This window comes from Anomalospiza imberbis, chromosome 37, assembly GCF_031753505.1.
Source record: "Anomalospiza imberbis isolate Cuckoo-Finch-1a 21T00152 chromosome 37, ASM3175350v1, whole genome shotgun sequence".
Taxonomy (NCBI): Eukaryota; Metazoa; Chordata; class Aves; order Passeriformes; family Viduidae; genus Anomalospiza; species Anomalospiza imberbis.
The window spans coordinates 265288-285935 of record NC_089717.1 but is presented as its reverse complement, the minus strand read 5'-3'; the positions used below and the strand labels follow the sequence as shown (position 1 = coordinate 285935).

General features: G+C 55.9%; 1 protein-coding gene and 1 pseudogene across 2 annotated transcripts in view; both read right to left on the bottom strand.

Annotated features, from left to right (window-relative positions):
• The window catches only part of LOC137464133 (class I histocompatibility antigen, F10 alpha chain-like), a 372308-nt gene that overhangs the window by 136331 nt on the left and 215329 nt on the right, over positions 1-20648 (bottom strand). The window lies entirely within an intron of this gene.
• On the bottom strand, positions 6640-12215 carry LOC137464165 (zinc finger protein 135 pseudogene; annotated as a pseudogene).

Below are 20648 nucleotides of genomic sequence, written 5' to 3'. Positions count from 1 at the left end.
GTTTTACTTTTCATTCTTCTGCTGTGATTTGTTTGGCAATTTTTCTGGTTTAAAAGATAGGTGTCTGCCAAGGAAGGCTGCAACCTTCGTGGAACAGAAAAGATGACCCCCCTCCCTCCAAAATATATCTTTGAAATTACGGGGCTTTCAGGCACAGATATGGGAAATGAAATAATAGTTCTTTACTAGAATATATATATATATATATATATATATATATATATAACAACATGGAAAACAAGACCAGCAACAGCACCACAGACCAACAAATCCTAATCCTAGCCCTTTCCTCCCATCGAGCCCAGATTTCCCCTTTGATGTAGTTACAATCGTGACCGGACAGGGACACTGTTCTTTTGGGGACCCCTGGGACAGCGACCTGTACAGCACCAACCCACCCCGGCAGCAGGCGGCGAACAACGAAGGCAGGCGGATCCCATCGGGCAGAGCGGGCCCTCGGTACCAGCCCCGACAGCCGCAGGGACAAGAGGGCAGAGCTGGGCAGCAAGGCAACAGCGTAGCCCCGTCCTGGGAAACGGGCGCCCACTCTGCGCACCACACGTGACCGTTCGCTCTCTCTGCGATCCCCGGCCACACCAAAAGCACTGGAGATCAGCTCCCCATCCCCCAGAGTCTCGGAGTCCGCTGCAGTACCTCTCGAGGTATTTCTACAATTCCTGAGAAAAATTTCCCCCCAGACAGAGAAATCACTCCCCAGCCAAGACTTCCAAACTCTCCATTCTCTGGCTGAGCCATTCCCGTGGTATGTGAGATTGCATGGCCATTTCATTTGTTTGCCCCTATTTGTCTCCCCTCTCTCCTCATTGTTTTTTCTTTCAAGTAGAAGATGGAATAAAAAATTGCCTGTCTGAAAAAACCCAAATATACAAACAGCAACAATAACAACAACAACAACACCTTATCCCCAATAATAATACATTCAATTAATTTCCCCAAGTCAGATGTGTTGTGCACATGAGTGACCTCTCTCTGTTCTTACCCTGAACCTGGAGCCTCTCCTTGTGTTCTGTTCCCTGCCCAGCCTCAGTGACAGAGTGATTTTGGTGGCACCAGGCACCTGGCCAGACCCAGCCAATCCCAATAATCACTGCAACAATTCACTCCACCATTAAACAGCCCCACAGCGGGTCTGGCTACAAGAGCAGGCAGCGACAGGAATACAAACTGGGAAAAATGGGACATAGTGAGAGGAGGGAGGTGGTGCCAGTGGGCGAAATCTCCTCCCCCCGAACTGACAGGGGGAGGAGGAGGGAGAATCTGGTGCAAAGTAAAGGGGAGAGGAGAAAGCATAGGACTGGAGCTCTGGAAGGCAGATGGGGATGGCCATGGGCAGCCGGGGATTTTCCTTTCCAGCTCTGTGGAGTGAAAGGGAGTGGTGTAAAATCTGTCAAGAAAAAAAGAGGAGAAAGAGCAGGTGGTGGAAACTGCTGACAATTTGGATTCAATTTACCTGTCTGAAGTACAAACGCCAACAGCCTCTGAGCAGTGACAGACGCCCACCTGCAGTGTGTGTGCTCTGCTGCTCCCCTGGCTGCAGCCTGTCTGTTAAAACCCCCATAAACATCTTCCCGGGGGCTGCTTCGCTTTTTGGGACCATTTATGGCAATTACGCAGGGTTTTTTAAACTTTGTTGTTTTTTCGGGATAGGAGGGACCCCCTTGCAGGGACGCCCTGGGTCAGGCGCCTCTGGGCTGTTTTGAGGCAGGGGGAGCCCATTGCGGCAGTGCGAGAAAAAATGGGGAGCGGGATTTATAAAGGGGTGCGGCGGGAGCTCCGCGGGCCGGACCGGATCGGGCCCTCTGGGGCTACGAGAAGACATTGACCCTCATGGGGTCAGTGACGAGCTTGAAGGGTCTGAGTGTGGAAGGGGCTCACAGCTGCTCTTTGAGACAAAAAGAGTTAGTTGAAGAAGAGAAGCTGATAAGAGTTGCCTTTGCCCCTGCAAGGAGTTCTACCAAGGTCATTGTCGTGGAAATGAAGGAGAAAAAAAGATAAACGGGGGCGACCTTGTGGGATTTGGATGTTGGCAGAAAACAGTTGTGGAGACCACCCTGCACCAATGAACATGATGTTAATTTATTGTATACAATGAATAGGTATAAACTTTGTGAGAAGGTATAAAAGACAGCCTGCTGCTGAAATAAACGGAGAGAAGCCTTCTCAAATGCATGGTGGTGTTCTCTGTGTTACCACCATCTCAACAGCGACTTCTGAGTGCCCCGGGCAATGGAGCCTGTGCCCTCCTGACGTCAAGAGACGTAAATGTTGATCCTCCTCCGCTCAGGACCTGGCCTCTAACAGCTGACGGGATCCGCAGGCAGAGCTGGGTGGTGATCTTAGGTCGCGCTTCCCTGCCCCGCTCCGATCTGCTCCAGGAGACCCCAAACCCTCTGCTCTGCCCCGCATTGGCCCCAGCGGTTCCTCCGCTGCTGCAATACCCGGCCGGTGGCGCTGAGGTGCTGCTGCTCGCCGGGACAAAATCTTTCTGAAAAGGGTTTTCAGTGCATGGGAGCGATTTTCCGAGGTTCCTGGGCTCCACGGGTTCCGGCTCCTTCAGTCATCCTACAGGCGGCCGAGAGAGCTCGGTGCAGATTTGCATTTTAAAATTTTATTTTATTCTTTACCTTTTGTTGCACTCGCACCTCGCCCGTGCCTCGCTGCGACTCCTTCAGGGACCCAGGGGGCGGCACAAACCCCTGGGGGCGGCTCCGAAGGGCCCCGCCCGCCGCCTGCCCGCTGCTCCCCGGGGATCGGACACCGCAGGCGGCCCCGGCCCCTTCTTCCTCTTCTTCCTCCGGACGGGATTGAGCCCCCGCCACCGCCCGGCTCCTTCTGCCGCTCCTGCCCGCCACGAACCGGCGCTGCCGCTGACGGGGCTCCGTCGTTACTGCCCCGCTCCTCAGGGCCGAGCCGAGGAGTGAGCGCACGGGTGGGGAGGGACTCCCGACGGACAGGGCAGGGACTGACCCCATGTGGAGCTGAGCTGTCATCTTGAAACAGGGACTCCGACGTGGGCGCTGGAGTAATCTCAAGGTTACTTCCGTAATCTCAAGGTGCTACCTGATACTCGACACTTTAGTTTCGGCAATATGAGGCCCTTCAGCAGCAATGTCTCTCCCAGCCACTGGTTTCTGGCTCAAAACCATCTTGAAACGTGGACAAGAAACCCAAAGTCCCAGCAGAAAAAGCTCTGCCATTGCTTTTTATTTTTCATATTTTATTTTATTTTATTTTATTTTATTTTATTTTATGTGTCAGGTATATGTAACTTTTTTTTTTTTCCTATAATCCCGTGTTTATTCTCTATTTATCCTCTCTCCCATGGCTGCTCCGGTGCCATCAGGCCCCGGCTAAAAGGGAAACCACAAAACCCTCTGGAAATAAAGCTGGTCTGGGGGAAAACCCTGCAGGGGGGATTGAATCCCACGGAGAGCGCTGGCTGAGAGTTGGAGATTCCAAATGCTCCGAGGGGCCGGAGGGAACTGTGCTGGGGCCCCGGGGCCTCCCTGGGGGCACCTCCAAGACTCCCGAGCAGAGCGACCCCTCCTATCCCCCAAAATATGCAGGTTTGGGTCAGCTGAGGAAAAGAGCTGGAAAAAGGGACTGGAAAGGGGGTGGAGATTGAGAGGACTCCTCAGCTATCGCCCAGAAAGGAAGGGCTTTCTGCAGGAAAGCCACAGGAAAATCCTCCAGAAACCAAAAGAATAATGATGAATTTTGTAACTCTTTCCACTCCTGTTTCCAGAAGGTCCTGGCTGGGTCCTGCTGGGAGGAGCCAGGGGTGGGGAGGGGGCTCAGAGCCCAATTGGGGAAAAAAGTTCAACTGGGGCAAGGAAACTTTTACTGTGGGGAGAAAATGTGAATGGAGGGGACTTGAATGAGAGGGGATGATTTGAACTGGGGAGACAAAATGAAGCCGGGGGAGGAGCCCCCCAGCCCTCGGCTGTGTCCTGAAGGTGCTGCCACTGGTTCCCCTGCTCCCACCCCCCAGGCTGGGGGTGCAGAGCTGCCTCGGCTCCCCAGGAATGTCACGGGATAGAAACTCCATTCAAGCTTTTATGTTCCCAGTCACTCCCAATAAGATCCCAGTTGCCCCCAACATGGTCCCAGTTTCTCTCAGTCATGCCCTGTAGGGCTCCTTCCACTCTCAGTCACTCCCAGTAGGAGTCCAGTATGGCCCCAGTCACTTCCAGTATGAACCCAGTCACTCCCAGTCACTCCTTCTAGGATGTCATTTGCCCACATCATGGTCCCAATTGCTCCAAGCATTATCCTAGTATGAGTCCAGTCATCCCCAGTATGGACCCAGTAATTTCCAGACACTCCCAGTATGAATCAGGTTTAATCCTTGTTACCCCCATGTAAGAGACGGTCTGAAGTTTCCTTCATTTGCCTCACGGCCGTCGCAAGGACCCTGCAGACCCTGACAGGAGTTCTGGCCTGGCTGAGGTGGATGCAGACGCTTGCCCAGTCACTGTCAGCAGCTGCCCTCGCTGTGCTCCTACAGAACACTGCATTCCTGCAGGCTGTGACCAGCGGTGGCTCGTCCCTGCGTGCCAGCACCTGCTCCACAGACCAAGGGGCTCTTCACAATGGCCCATCAATCTGGCCTACCTTCTGGCCAGATGCCACTCGCTTTGGCTAAGGACTGTATAAACTGTAACTTTTTGGGAAGACTTTGGTTAACCACCATGCACGACGGCGAATCCATGTGGCTGGACCATTGAGGATCTCGTCTCAGTGGTGGTAGCTATATTCCCCTTTCCCCTCTTTTCTATCTATTCTTTATTTCCCTTTTCTTCCCCTCTCTCTATTGCATTTGCTGTTGGTACCAAAATAAAGGTGCATTAGTTGTGATTTAAACTGATGGTCCCCTGCCGTTTGCCTTTTTGCACTTTTGGGATCGGTTAAGGAACCAGCACGACACCCCGCAGGAGCGGATCATGACACCCCAGTATGATCCCAGTCACACCCAGATACTCCCAGTATTATTTCAGTCACTCCAAGTATGACACTGTCAGTCCCAGTATTACCCCAGCATGGGCCAGTTGCTCCCGGTAGGATCCCAGCTGCCTCCAGCATTTTTCCAGTTGTGCTTTTTCAACACTACTATGGTTCCACACACTCCCAGTACTACGCCAGTCACCCCAAGTATGACCCTGTCAGTCCCAGTATGATCCACTCTGACTCCAGCATGGGCCAGCTGCTCCCAATAGGATCCCAGCTGCCTCCTACATTTATTCAACTGCACCTTTTCACCACTACTATGGTTCTAGTTACTCACAGTATGATTCCAGTCATTCCCAGTATGAGCCCAGTCATGCCCACTATATCCCAACAGCACCCGATTGCCCTCAGCATGTTTTCAGTAGCCCTCAATGTGGTCCCAGTATATCCCAGTATGACCCCTGGTGCCCCAAATCTGGTCCTGTTGTGTCCTGGAATATCCTGGTGTCCCAGTCTGCCCCAGTCCATCCCAGCTTGTCACATTCTGTTGCAGACCCTTCTGGGCAGCCACCACCGTTTCCCAGATCCTGCCCATGAGCAGCCAGTGAAAGCTCCCGCAAGATGCTGACAGGGACCGGGGGCTCCCTCTTTGGCTTTGTCTTCCTGGCGCTGGGGCTCGGCTTCTACCTGCGCAAGAAGGTCAGGGGGGTCCCGGGGGTTGTGTCCCCCCTCCACCAGAGCATGTGTGCTCCTTCCCCGGGGCCCGCAGCCCGGTGTCACCCCCTTTTCTCTGCACACAGAGCTCCTGAGCTGATGGTGGCCACAGCCCTTCCCTGTGGCCTCGGGCCTGGCTGGGACCCCCTGCTCTGTCCACACGCTGATTTTGGGGGGGTTGTGTGTCCCCCCAGCCCTGCTGTCACTCTGCCCCTGCCCAGCTGTTCCCAGTGTTCCCAGTAAAGCTTCCCTGTTAAACCCAGTCCGGTTTATGGGGGGCAGTGGGGAGGGACTTGGGGGGACCCCACGGGGGTGTCAAGAGTGGGGAGGGGGTTGGGAAACTGGCCCCGAGATGGATCGGGAATAGGGGCCCCAGTGTGTACCCCGACTCTGGGGGGGCCTTGAGAGGTACTTGAACCCAAGCACAGCACCCTGCAAACCCCAGAAGGCACTGGAATCCCCCAAAGCCACCAGGGAAATTTAGGGTGGGGGCCCGTGAGGGGTGCCCAGGCTGAGCCCTGAGCCCAGCGCGGCCCCAGCCCAACTCAAAAGGTGGGCCAAGGGTGGGCATTGGGCCCAGGGGGAGGAGGGATAAGGAAGGCAATCGGGAGGAGAGCAATGGAGGAGGAGCCAGGGGAGGAGGACTGGGAGGAAGAGGAGGGAGAGATGAAGAGGAGGAGCAGTGACAGGAGCAGCAGTGGGGATTCTCCTCTCCCTGCATTCATCCAGGTGTCCATAGGGAGGCAGGAAGATGTGGAGCCCCCCAGCCAGGTGTCTTCCCAACAGGGATCACCAGGACCATGGATCACCAGGGCTCGATCACAGGGGGTCACTGGGGATCATCCAACATGGATCCTCCCATGGGGGATGAAGCTGGAGCAGCGCACAAAGCTCTTCTTTCACTCTCTTCCCTCACTCCAAGCTCTTCCCTTACTCGGGGCACTCACAGGGCTTCCCTTAGAGGTGCCTCCATTGGTGTCTGGTCAAGTTGGAGCTGCTGAAGAAGCTCTTCCCACACTCGTAGGGCCTCTCCCTGGTGTGGATGCGCCGGTGGATGGTGAGGTGGGAGTTCAGCTTGAAGCCCTTCCCACAGTCCGGGCAGCGGAAGGGCCTCTCCTCTGTGTGAATCTGCTCATGTACAATGAGACTGGAGCTCCGTTGAAACCTCTTCCCACACTCAGAACACTTGTAGGGCCTCTCCACGGTGTGCATATTGATCAGGAGCTTGCTCCTGTTGAAGCTCTTCCCACATTCCCCACACCCATAGGGATTTTCAACTCTGTGTGTGGGCTTGATGAGGTCAGAGCTCCACATGATGGTCTTTGCACACTCCCAACACTTGTAGTACCATTCCAGAGTGTGGATCACCTGGTGCTCAATCAGGCTGGAGCTCTGGCTGAAGCTCTTCCCACACTCCTCACACTCGTAGGGCCGTTCCCCAGTGTGGATCCTCTGGTGCCGGATCAGGCTGGAGCTGTAACTGAAGCCCTTCCCACATTCCAAGCACTCGTGCGACTTCTCCCTGCCATGAGGCTTCACCACCTCCGAGCTCCTGCTGGATCTCTGGATGTCTTCCTGGCTCAGGGTGGGTCTTTTGTCCCTGCAGTTCCCTGGGCTGGGTTTGCAGCCCCTCCTTTTGCGGGATCTCTGGGGCTTTTCCTCCACCTCCACCTGGCCATGGCTTGGGAATGACAAATCCTGATTTGGGGGAAAAAACAAGTGGTGAGCTCCTTGGGTTGGGGGTTCCTCCTGCCCAGGTCCAGGTCTGGAAATCTCTGCGGGTCTTGTGTCCATAAAAACCCCAAACCACAATGATTCAGCCCAAAAAGCCTTCCCGGTGCTCCCTTGTCTCTGATCTCTCCCCTCTGAGAGTGTTCTGGAGACTCTCCGTTCCCTGGCCTGATTGGGGTCCCGTGGCTTCTGGGGTTTCCCCCTCTCTGGGGTCCCACTTAGGGATGGTCCAGGGGGCTTTGGGAGTCCCAGAGGTCCCTTCTCCCCTCACTCTCTGGTCCAGCGTTCCAGGGATGCCAGGGATCCCCCTTATCCAGGCTCTCTCCTCTCCAGGCTGCCAGGGGTTCCCCACCTCCAGGATCGCCCCTCTCCACTCACCCCACCCCAGGGCTCCTGGCGTTCCTCTCCACCGCTCTCCCGGGTGGGGCCCAAGATTGATGTCGCCTTCCCACCCCGGCACTGGGCGATCGCCACATGGAGCCCCCAAAATATTCCTCAAAGGGGCATTTGCGGCTCAGCTTTGAGGTCCCATAAGATCCAAACCTCCCCCCTCCACAACATGAAACCCTCACAGAGATCCTTAACGACATTTGGGACTCGATTCTGGAAGCTGCGAGCTCCAAACACCCCTCCAAGGAAAAACCCGCTCGGGGATCCCCCGAGAGGTCCGGGGCGAGCTCCCCCTCCCCGCTCACCTGCTGCAGAGGGAGGGGGTCGGGGCGATGCTCCCACCCTGCGTCGGACAGAGACGGCAGAGACCGCGCTTCCCCTGCTGCTATTCCTCTTCCTCCTACACCTCTTTCTCTTTCCCTTCTCCTCCTCCTGCTCCTCCTACCCCGTCTCCTCTTCCATCGCTCCTGCTGCTCTCCCTCCTTCCCAATCCTGCCTCCCTTTCCTCTTCTCTCCGGCCCTTTCCCGCTGCCTCCTCTGCACTCCTCCTCCATCGCTTCCCCTGATCCCCCGGGCCGGGCGCACCCTTGGCTCCTCCTTTGCCCAAGGCCATCCATTCCCGCGGGAGGAGCCAGGATGGAGCCGGGGCAGCGCTGGGCTCTGGGCCCGGCCTGGGCGCCCCCACGCGCCCCCTCCCCAGATTCCCCTGGCGGGTTATGTGAGAGTCCCGGCGCCTTCTGGGGTTCGCTTGGTACCCTGCTTGAGTTCAGGTACCTCTCAAGGCCCCCCCAGAGTGGGGGGACACACGGGGGCCCCCATCACGGATCCATCCCGGGGCCGGCTTCCCACCGTCCCCCAGTCTCGACGGCCCCGTGGGGTCCCCCCAAGTCCCTCCTCACTGCCCCCTAATAAACGGGACTGGGTTTAACTGGGAAACTTTACTGGGAACACTGGGAGCAGCTGGGCAGGGGCAGAGTGACACCGGAGCTGGGGGGACACACGACCCCCCCAGAATCAGCACGAGGATGGAGCGGGGGGTCCCGGCCGGGCCCGAGGCCACGGGGAGCGGCTGCGGCCTCCGGCAGCTCAGGAGCTCTGTGGGCTGAGAAAAGGGGGTGACACCGGGCTGCGGGCCCCGGGGAAGGAGCACACACGCTCTGGGGGAGGGGGGACACGACCTCTGGGACCCCCCTGACCTTCTTGAGCAGGTAGAAGCCGAGCCCCAGTGCCAGGAAGACGAAGCCCAACACAGAGCCCCTGTTTCCCGTCAGCATCTTGCTGCGGGCAGCGTCCGGTGGCATCTCTGGGGGGTCTGCAGGGATCAGGACCCCCAAAACCTCTCACAGACACCCCAAGCCCCTCCAAGGACCCTCCCAGTTTCCCCCCTCGCCCCAAGATCCCCTAACCCTCTCCTAGTCCCTTCCCAGCCCCACCAGGACTCACCAAGACCCCTCCCAGTCTCTTCCCAGCATAAAAACCCTCATTCCAACCCCCACTTTTGCATCCCCAATCTCCTTCCAGCCCCTCCAGGCTCACTCAAATCCCTCCCAATTACACCCAGCACCCCCAAACTCCCTCCCAGTGTCCCCTAGGACCCCCAGAACCCCATCCCACCCTCCCCAACATCCTTCAAACTCCTTCTCAGCCCTTCCACACCCCCAAGCCCCTCTCCCAGTTTAAGCCAGGCTATCTCAAATATCTCAGTTACTCCCAGCACACCCCAATCCCCCTCCCAGCAGCCCCCGGCGCTGTGGGGGCCGGGCCGTGCCCCAGTGGCAGCTCAGGGGGTGCTCCAGGCTGAAGTGCTCCACCTGGCAGGTGTAGGTGACCCCATGCTGGGAGGGTTTCCAGCAGCACCACGAGCTGGTGAGTCCAGTCCCCATTGGGGACCACGTCAGTGGCCACCACAGAGAGCTCCTGCTGGCCCTGGAACCACCTCAGCTGGGTGTGGGCAGGGTAGAAATCCACCATGGAGCAGAGCAGGTGGCCGGGGCTGGGCTGGGAGCTCGAGGGCACCAGCGAGGTGGACACAATGGGGGGCACTGGGACAGAGTGGGGACACACTGGGATCAGCGGGGGAGGGCACTGGGAGAGACAGGAGAGGGCTGGTGTGGCATTGAGAGGGACTGGGAGTGCACTGCGAGGACTGCGGGAGCTCTGAGAGCGAGGGGAGTGGAATGGGGGGCACTGGGAGAGAGGATGGAGGTCTCAGAGTGAAATGAGAAGGACCAGTCCAGACTGGTTCTGGGAGTGAGATGAGAGGGACTGGGAGGGAGTTCGTGGGCACTGGGAGGGACTGTGGCGGCACTGCTATGATCTGGGGCGGCACTGGGAGGAACTGGGAATGAAGTGCAGCACTGGGAGGCCGAGTCCATGACGGGGCACTCGGCGCTGCGGGTCTGCCTGGCAACTGATGAGTCATCACAGAGTCGTGCTCTGATTGGCTGATGGGCGGCAGCTCCGCGCACAGCCGGGATGGACACCCGAGGGGCACTGGGAGTGACTGGGATGGACTGGGAGAGCCACGGGAGCCACTGGGACGGACGAGAGGCCGCGGGGATACGAACAAGGAGGGCTGAGGGCTCTGGCGTGATTCCCAGGGAGGTTTTGAGGGGACATGCTGAGGCTTTTCTCTGTGCCCCGGGAGCAGCGGGCACGGGCAGGAAAATCCAGGAGCAAAGCGCCCGACACCCCAAACTGCCTGTGCCCTGCAACCCTACCCTCCTCCAAATGGTTTCAGGGCTGTGCCAGATCCAGCAGCCGGCCCTTTGTCATCTCAGTCATCCATGTTTGTCACCCAGTGCTGCTCCCGGCATTTTTCCAGTTGACAAATGGGACAAAAACTCCCAGAGAAACCCAAACCCCCAGCAGAGCCCTGCTCTGATATGAATCCATCCCACGGCCAGCAGCCCCTTCACACTGCTGCAGCCCCGGGGGTCACTCTGCCACAGGGTCAGTCCTGCCAGGACAGCTGGCTCCAGGGAGAGTCCCTCTGGCCATGGGGCACCTATGGGGTCACAGCCTCCTCTCAGGCCCCCCCCTGTGCCAGAGGGCTGCTCCAGGGGCTTTGGGGGGAATCTCTGCTTCCTGGGGATCTCTGCATCCAGCACCTCTGTGTTTAGAACCACCAGGGATTGGCTCTGCTGGACACTGAGGACGCTTCCAGCAGCTTCTCTCAGAGCCCACCCCACTACCATAACCAGTCTGTGCAAACCCAATACATCCCAAAAAATGGGGTCCCAGATATCCAAGAACTCAGATGCACCCCAGAATGGGATGGAGGTGTTCAGGGACTCAGGTGTGCCCAGAAATGAGGCCCCAGGTGAGGGTGTTCTCTGCTTGGCTGAGCACTGCCTGAGGGCTGGGGCTGCAGCAAGGGGGGACACCCTCCTCCAGCGGGGATGTCCTGCAAACAGGGGAGCCCCACAAGCCCCTCAGAACTCCCGGGGCTGGGCTGGTCCTGCCTGGATGCAAGTAGACACTAAAACTGTTCCGTCCCTGCCCTCTGCAACGGCACAGGGAGAGGAAATATAAGGAAAGGCCCAGGAGCTGAGAAGGAATGGGAGACATCCCGCCCTGAGCATTGGCATGGGCACAACAGACCCAGCCTGGGCACAGGGAGTGAATTTATTATCAACCAAATCACAGCAGGACAAGGAGAAGGGAAAGAAATCTCTCCAACACCTTTCCCCCACCCAACGGGGATCACCAGGCCCACGGATCACCAGGGCTCTGCCCAGCGGGGATCACTGGGTATCATCCAACGAGGATCCTCCTTGGGGGGTGGGGGTGGAGCTGGAGCAGCGCACGTAGCTTTTCCTGCACTCGGGGCACTCGAAAGGCCTCTCCCCACTGTGGAGGCGCCCCAGGAGGAGGCTGGAGTTGTGCTTGAAGCCCTTCCCACAGTCGGGGCAGCAGAAGGGCCTCTCCTGTGTGTGAATGCGCTGATGCAGGAGGAGACGGGATGACCTCAGAAAGCGCTTCCCACACTCGGTACACTGGAAGGGCCTCTCCCCGGTGTGCAGCATCTGGTGTTCCCTCAGGCTGGAGCTCCACCTGAAGCTCTTCCCACATTCCAAGCAGATGTGGGGCCGTTCCCCAGTGTGGATCTTGCTGTGGCTGATGAGGTTGCAGTTCTTGCTGAAGCCCTTCCCACATTCTCCACACTTGTAGGGCTTTTCCTCCATGTGGATCACCTGGTGCTCCCTCAGATGGGAGCTGTACCTGAAGCCCTTCCCACATTCCAAGCACTTGTGTGGCTTCTCCCCGGCCTGAGGCTTCTTCACCACCTCCGAGCTCTGGCTGGATCTCTGGCCGCCTTCCTGGCTCAGGGGGGCTCTTTCCTCCCCACAGCTCCCTGGGCTGGGTTTGCAGCCCCTTCTTGTGAGGCATCTCTGGGGCTTTTCCTCCATCCACCTAAGGCTTTGGAATCCTGGTTTGGGAAAAAAACAAGGGATGAAAGCCTTGGGCTGGGGTTCCTCCTGCAGAAATCCATCACTGGAAGTCTTCAGGGGTCTTGAGTCCAAAAAAACTCTGCGAAGCACCAAGATTCAGCTCCCAAAATAACCCTCACAGGAGATCTGCCTCTGTGTCTCTCCAATCTGGGTTTCCCTTCCTTGAGCTGATAGGGGTCCCGTGGCTTCTGGGGTTCCCCCTCTCTGGGGTCTTGCTTACAGATGACCATGGGGGTTTTGAGGGTCCCAGTGGTCCCTGACTCTCTGCTCCAGGATTCCAGGGGTCCCCACACTCCAGGCTCTTCCCTCCCCCCTTCAGGCTGCCAGGTCTCACTCAACTCTGGAATCACCCCTCTGACCTTTTCCCATTCCAGGGGTCTTTGGGTTCCACTCCACTGCTCTTCTGGGGCAGTCCCCAAGACTGATGTCTGCCCCCCACCAGTACCTGGTGATTGCCATGGGGACCCCCAAATATCCCCCAAAGGGGGATTTGAGACTCAGCTTTGGTGTCCTGCAAGATCCAAATATGCCCCCAAAAATGAAACCCTCCCAAAGACCACAAAGATATTTGGGTCTCCATTCTGGAATCTGAAAACTCCAAACACTCTCCCTATAAGAATCTCGGTGGAAGACTCCCTGCTACACCAGCAGGATGGAAACTTGTGCTTCTCTGTCTGCTCCTCTTCTTGTTCCTTCTCCTCCTCCTTGACTACCCTGGATGCACCTTTCCCACCCCCTGCTGCCCCATGGCTGCCACAGCACCAGCTGCTGGGTGGGGGGAACAGCCCCAGGAGCCCCCACAAGGTCGTTTGGGGATCTCCCCAGTGCGAATCCATCCCTTCCCACAGCCCTGGGGAATTGCTCCAGGGATTGGATGATGGGGACACGAAGGGACTACCAAGGGAACCTCTTTCCTGCTGTCCCCCCATCCGTTATCCACCTCTCCCATCCCTTTTCCATCATCCTCTCTAAATCCCAGCTCCCCTCCGGCTCAGTTTGGGGGTGACCCAGCCCCCTCTCTCACTCCATCTAGGTGTCCTAAATGCCCTTTTATGGCTTCTCCCCCACTTTCCTGTCATGTTGAAAGGAGTAAGATGAAAGTGTCTGTACAAACAGATGGTGTGAATATCCTCTGAGATAGGGCAAGGAACTTGTAGATAAGGAAGTGACAGGAGAAACCATCAGTTTCAGAAAATGTTATTAATCAACAGGAACTGCTGCTCAACTTAAGTCCAGCTAAATTCCTGAACTTTGTGAAGAAGAACAAAGATTTAACAGAGCCATGAATATCGTATTTTATACAAAAGGGGAGGATGTTGACATAAGTCTGCACATACCCCCAGAGGTAATTAAGGACATGGACAGCCAGGGGGGCAATAAGGGAAGTGGAGAAGAGATTTGGAAAACAGGGGATGGATGGTGTTGGTGTGCTGGGAAGGGATTGGGTGAAGGGGAGTGTACAGGAATATGGTTAAAGCAAGAAGAAGCAGGACGAATCTATGTGAGAAGAAAAAAAAAAGATGAAAAAGAGGAGGAAGAAAAAAATACTGAAGGTCGGAATTTTTTACAGTACCTTCCTCCATCTAATCCTCAAAATTTTCCAGCTGATCCAGACCCTTTCAATGCCCGGTTTCCATGACAAGAAAACAAGAAGGTCAGGATATCAGGGGTTTCTCTGTGGTGGGCAGCGGCAGCACCGGGCGCAGAGGTGCGGGACCGGGAGCACGGGCTGGGGGCCTGTGGGGAGCTGCGGGGCCGGGCCGGGGCTGTGGGGCAGCCGGGGCTCAGCGCCGGGCGCTGCCTGACCCCACCAGCCCCGGGCAGGGCCAGCAGTGGCCCCCGGCCCCCAGGAGCCTGCGCGACGCCCCGGCCGCTGCCCGGCCCCGTGGAGCTGCCGGCCCTGCCCGCCGGGGGGGCCGCCTTTGGACACTGCGGCAGGACAGGGACCGGCTCTGGGATACGGGCTGGGGAGGGGACCCTGAGCACAAGGAGGAAAACAAAGACACATCTGGGAAATGCAGATTGTACATGGAAGGATCAGGATTTTCTTTTATGGATTTTAATTGGTGAGAGCAAAACGAACGGGTTTCGCAGAAAGCTCAGCAGCTCTCAGAGGATGAGCACCCACAGGCAGTGAGCGCGGCTGCAGGAGTGGCAGAAGAAGGCCCTGGAGCACTTGGGCACAAAGGCACAGCAGCTGAATGCAAGAAGGGATGAGCAAAAGGCCAAGCTGAAGGCAAAGGCCATGGCACAGTTCCTACAGCCCCTCAGGCATCAACCCCAGGGCCCAAGGGGGCCCCAGCACCCCGGGGACCGGGTCAGCCACAAGCACCTGGCAGAGACAGGAGCACCCTCAGGAGGAGCAAGTCCATCCCTTGATGGACATCATGGATTGTCAGGGGTATCAGAGCTCCCATCACATCAGGGACCCACCACACTGGAGCCCTTGAGAACATTCAGGCTGGGTCTGCATCGAGAGGAGGCCTCTCTGGATGGATGCAGGGGCATCTCAATCTACTTGGAATCTCAGATTTAAGGGGGGGAAATTGTCAAGAAGTTGTTTGATCATTCAGGGGGTAAGTGGGAAAAATGTGCAGGTGTGTAGTCTTCAACCAGTATTAGTAGATGTGGGAGATAGATTTCAAATGCATGGATTTCTACTTCCTCCTAATTGTGATTATCATTACCTGGGAAGGGATTCAATGGCTAATGTGGAACTAGAGATTTATATTCTACAAGGTAAAACAGAGGCTAATGCTGTACCTTTGAGTCAGATAAGTGGCAAGGCCTGTGCTGAAGTGAACCCAGAAGTGTGGGCAGCCCCAGGGAAAGAGGGAAAATTTGATATGGAGCCTCTCCAAAGTACTTTGAAGCAACCAGGACAAGTGGTGTCTAAAAGCAATACGCCTTCCAGGGGAGAGAAGGAAGGGGTTACAGCCTGATATTGAGTACCTGTTAAAGGCAGGGCTTTTGGAGCCAGGGATGTCTTCCTACAACACTCCTATCCTGCCAGTCAAGACACTGGATGGGTGGACAGGAGGAGGAAAACAGTATTTTCAAGTGTTAAAATGAGGATTAACTGAGGCTGCTGCCCTGGCCCTCCTAGACAGGAAAAAAGAATTTGAACTGTATGTGGAGATTAAACAGGGCCATGCCAAAGGAATTCTTCTGCTAAAATGCTTAACCCAGTGACCAGAGTGGCCTCATTGTCTGCAGAATTGTACAGCCACAGCTTTCATGGGAACTGAGGCCTGAAAACTGACAGCAGGAGCATCTCTTATTGTTCAAGTCTGGCATCAAGTTAAAGCTTTGATAACCAAAAGAGCCTCTAAATGGATGAGCAGTGCTCAGTTATTACAGTATGAAACTTGTTCAGTGGCACAGGAGGATTTAGAACTGAGGGCAGGGGAAGGGTTTAACCCAGCCTCCTGTCTGAACAGCCCACAGAGGGGCTGGGAAGAAACCCAGGACTGCATTCAAGTGACAGAGCTCCAGACACAGCCTGGGAGAGATTGATGAGGCACACCCCCACCATGGCACTTTGCTGTTCCCAACATCCAAGCAGGACATCGGGTCCTGCCTAAGGAGGCCAAAGCAGCACCACTGGTGGCCAAGTGGCGTGGCCCATGCCAAGTGTCCCTGAGGCCAGAAACAGCCCCCAGCACAGCTGAGCATGGGGGGACCCCTCAGCCTGGGCTCCAGGGCTCTGAAGCCCCGGAGATTTGCACTTCCCGCCTGCAGCAGGAGCATGGGAGGCCCCCACGGAGCCTGCACTGAAGGCAGCGCAGCAGCAGCCAGGGCTCCACAGCGGGGCAAGCCCCTGGGCCTGCCCACACATCCTCTGCTCAAATCCTCTGCCTGGGCACCCTCCTTTGGCATCTCCAGCCACCGGGGCCAATCCTTGCTGCCACTGCTGCAGCTTCAGTGCTTTCTGGGCCTGCACTGCCACAGCTGCTGCCGAAGACAACGGCACAATTCCACTCTGGGTCTCAGTCACACTCACACACTGCGCTGCCTGGGATTGCACTGATGGAAAATATACTAAGTTTAAATTTTTAAAAAATCTTATTTCTCTACTCAGACTTGGTTTGCCTTGGCCTCAGGGAAGGAAATGGTAAAGGTTTTTTTAAGGGATGTTCCACCACTCAGTGGAGATGAGTTTAACATCTCAACACACTGGGAATGGCCCAAAAGATACCCACAAAGATAACGCCCAGCAGCAAACACCAACCAACACCTACCCCAGACACTGCCCCCGGCAGAGCTGGAGACACCTGCTCTGGAAAAGGCTGAGAAGGAAATCCAGCAGTTCCGACCTGATGAACAGCAGAAGCCAAGAAATCCGGGTCCAATAGGAAACCAAATACTAAATAAGAACTCTGCAACTTGGAAGCAACGAACAATAAACAATTTCAACGGATTTTGGACTGTAAAAAGTTAAGGATAAATCTAGCAAAACTCACACGTCATGGATTGATTTTCTCTGCACAGCCGGGCTATGAGTGGATGAAATTACTTCTGTTGCAGATCCTGGCCAGAATCAAGTAATGCCTTGACTATCTAACACTAGAAATGTTGTTGAAGAATTTTGGTTCTTCTTGCAGTTTTGGTGACAAGATTACATGATTAGAATGTTTATTCTTGAAAATCCTACTTTTATAGTGCCAGTTAGACTAGGGGTGTTGGGCCAGCGGTGTAAGAGTCAGTTTTTAGATGTAGAAGAAGAAGTAGTAAAAAATCTTTATTGCTTTGGATTTTTTTGTATATGTGTGTGTGTAGCTGTTGTGATGGCAAAATTTTGGTATGGGTTCTTCGATATTCACCTCTAGGCTTCATTTTTAAAAACAAGAAGAGCTTTAAAGGTGACCATTAAACTGGCAAAAATTTAATACTGTATTGTTAAAAAAAGTCGCTTTTGGCCACATGTGAATCACAGAATGGCTTCCCTGGAAGAGAAGATTCCCTCCAGGCAGCCAGCAGAGGAGCTTTAGAAATGCAAATTAACACTGCTGGGGCAAAGTGGGGACAATGTACCTGGGTCTCTTGCCTCAGGGAGGAATTGGGCTGATTCCCTCTGCCCCTCACCCCAAGCTCTGCCTGCTTGCACAGATGGAATTTGCACAGCTGAAGGCAGAGCCCATGGTGAGGATCTCTGACTCTGCAACAGAAACGGGTTAAACTGCAAAGGGAAACAGCAAATGGAGACTGCTGTGAAAATTTCACTAAAATAAGTGGGGGGGAATCATCCCTCTGCCCACCCCAACTTGTGCTGTCACTGTCTATGCTATATAGGATGTATTACACCACTGGGTTTTTTTGCTATAACAAGTTCAGCAAAATCATTTGGGAATCCAAGTATTTGATTATTTAATTAGAGAAAAGTGGTCAATTGATGCAGCCCTGGCTGGAGGTAGCGCCCAAAAATGGGGAAAAGATGAACGGCCACCAGAACAAATCCACCAGAACAAATCCTACAACACCATGGACCAGCCCCTGGGAACCCGAACCAATTCATATCAGGAGACACAGAACCCATTTATCATTTCAATGCCATCATTAGATTACAAGCTGTCCTCGAAATAAGAACCAACCAGACACCTCCAGCTCCTGACCTTCCTGCCGACCCATCCACTGAAATGAGGAACACAACATTTCACCAGGGGATGGGATCAGGTTATCTGTTAGCAGAAAAAACAGGAGTTTGTGGAAAATTAAATGACTCAAACTGTTGCTTGCAAAGAGATGACAAAGGAAAAGTGGTGAAACAGATAACAAAGGAAATAAGAAAGCAGCTCTTGTACCAGTCCAAACATGGAAAGGATGGGAATGGGACACGGTTTCGTGGTTCCCTGGCACACCATGGGTTAAACGAATGCTGCTTCTCCTCTTAATGTTCTACAGCAACTCTCATCTTTTTACCATGGGACACAGGCATAGATGGAGAGGTGGGGACAATGACAGGGATTGAAACATGGTGGGGAGACAGCCATAGGTGAGGACATGGTGGGACACGGCCAGCGATGTGTGGGGACGTGGCCATGGCTGGTGCCACGGGGGGAACTTTCAGGGGATGTGGGGGATGCTGGGTTTGAGGGAGTTGAGGGTTCCTGGGAGGGACTTGGGCCTTGCTGAAGCCTTTGGGGACCCCAGGCCGAGCGGCTCCGGCTGTGCTGGGAGACCCCGGCGGAGGTTCTGGGACAGCTGCACAAGGACCCCTGACCTGGAGCCCCAGCCAGGCGTTGGGCTCCTGGAAGGGGATGAGCGTCCTTGTCCCCAGGAGGGAAATCCCAGCACCCCCAGGGGCAGCTGGGGGTGCTCAGGGACCTCTCAGGGGCAGCTGAGAGGCCACAACAGGGAGGGGAAAGCCAGAGAGAGCTGTCCCCCCCCCCATAACTGCACCTCAAAAATCCAAAAACTCAAGGATTCCTCCCAGGAAAAACCTTCCAGGAGGGGTCTGAATTGAGAGAAAGGGGGGGGTGTGACTGAGCAGGAGGGCCCTGGAACCCCCAGACCCAAACACGGTGGAGGGTGTTGGGGATTGGCGGGATGGTTGGGAAGGGGCAAAAGAATGGGGGAAAAGAGGGGGCTGGGACCTCCAAAGCATGGGGCAGGGGGCTGGGAAATCCAAATTGTGTTGGAAGGGGTCTGTAGATTTGGGGAACAAGAAAGGGGGGGAGAGGGGAGGGAAAGGTGCGGTTGGGATGGAAGAAGGGTGGTTCCCTGTCTAGCAGCACTCGTTCCCTGGAGCAATTTCCTGCGGCTTGGAGGAGGGGGGTGGGGGGGGATCGTTGCAGATTCGCACTGGCTGGAGTCCCCAAGCCCTCTGCCCATCCCAGCGAGTCCATGTCGCTGGGGCCCTCGAGCTCGCAGCTCGGCCCCGGCCGCCTGCTCTGCTCCATGGTGGATTTCTACCCTGCCCACACCCAGCTGAGGTGGTTCCAGGGCCAGCAGGAGCTCTCTGTGGTGGCCACCGACGTGGTCCCCAATGGGGACTGGACCCACCAGCTCGTGGTGCTGCTGGAACCCCCACCCTCGGCACGGGGTCACCTACACCTGCCAGGTGGAGCACATCAGCCGGGAGCACCCCCTGAGCCGGCACTGGGGCACGGCCCGGCCCCCACAGCGCCGGGAGGGGCTGGGAGGACAGGGAGGGGAACTGGGGGTCCTGAGGTTAACTGGGAGCCCCTCACTGAGAATCCCTTTCCCCTGTCCCACCTCCCCCTATTCTCCTCTCCCACCCCTTTCCAGCGCGTCCCGTCCAAGCTCCGCTCACCCGAGAGCTCCTCGCCTGCAGCCGAGGGATGGAGGAGGAGGAGAATGAGGAGGAGGAGCGGGAGGAAGAGGAGGGGTAGAGGAGGAGCAGGAGCAGGAAGAGGAGCAGCCAGAGGAGCCACCACGTGCGTCCATCGCTCTCTGGATCTGCAGCCCCTTCGCGCCGGGAGCATCGCCCTCCCGGCATCCCGCAGATGACCGGGGAGCGGAACCTCGCCCCGAATATCTTGGGCGGTTCCGGCAGTTTTTTTTTGTTTTTTTTTTTTTTTTTTTTTTTGTTTTTTTTTTTGTTTTTTTTTTTTTTTTTGTTTTTTTTTTTGTTTTTTTTTTTTTTTTTTGTTTTTTTTTTTTTTTTTTTTTTTTTTTTTTTTTTTTTTAGGCGGGAGGGATATTTGGAGCTTACCCGAAGTATCTTTAGGGGTTTCTGTTTCTTTTTTTCGGGACGGGGCGGGCGGAGGGATGGAGGGATGTTTGGATCTTGCAGGAGTCCAAAGCTGACACGAAATCCCCTTTGGGTGGAAACTGTGGGGATCCTAGGAGGTGGTTTTTTTTTGGGATGTCCCGGTGCGGCTGCCGGGTGGCTGGGGGATGGAGGGCCCGGGAGCCACGTGGCGATTGCCCGGTACCGGCAGCGGGAAGGGGAGTGGAGCAGCTTTGAGAGGGGAAAAGTGAAAACGGGGGAGCCTCGGGAGTCCCTGACCCTGAAATGGGGGCCTGGAGAGGGGGGACCCCGACAGCCTGGAGAAGGAGCAGCCCAGAGAAGGGATGAGCCTGGAGTGGGGGACACCCTGGGACACCAAAGTGGGAACCCCGGAGAGAGGGAACCCCCGAGACCCCTGGCACCCTGGAGCAGAGAGTCAGAGGAGGAGGGACCCCTGGGACCCCAAAACCTTCGGCATCCCTTAGTGCAACCCCAGAGAGCGGGGACCCATGGGACCCTCAGCAGCCCAGAGAAGGGGGACTCTCAGAGCCCCAGCGTGGGGGGATCCCTGGGATTCCTGGGAAACCTGGAGCAGGCAGAGATTCTGCAGAGGAGGGACCTCCTCTGGTATATACGCAGGACCCGCAGCATCCACAAGGGGGAACCCCAGGGAGGGATTTTTTCCTCTGAGTCTTGAT